Here is a 414-nt window from a genome sequence, read left to right as displayed (position 1 = left end):
CGAATTCCTTCCTAACAGTTAATCTTCTCCTTATGTGATGTGTGTCTATGTTCGTGCGTGTGTTTCCACTAAACGCCGCTGCTGCTAAGAAGTAATGGAGCTTGTGCCTTAAGTATAAGTAAACAGTTCTGAGTGAGTAAGCAGGCACTTACATTTTGAAATAATGGTGCAGGATCGATGCTGCAATATTAATTTGATGGTTTACTGGCTGTGTGAAAGCGAGAACTTCCTCAAGAATTTTTTTTTTCTAATGCCAAGAAAAAAAATTATAGTGTGGATAAAGCGATGAACTGCATTCGGTCATACTAAGACTTACAAGACATAGGGTTCAATATTATTCGCCTGGATAAGGAGACTTAAGGTGACTTAAGGAGACTATGTATATATTTGATATATTTGTACGTGCGTCTCTTT

Source organism: Penaeus monodon, chromosome 22 (genome assembly GCF_015228065.2).
Source record: "Penaeus monodon isolate SGIC_2016 chromosome 22, NSTDA_Pmon_1, whole genome shotgun sequence".
Lineage (NCBI taxonomy): Eukaryota > Metazoa > Arthropoda > Malacostraca > Decapoda > Penaeidae > Penaeus > Penaeus monodon.
This window is presented reverse-complemented; position numbering follows the sequence as displayed.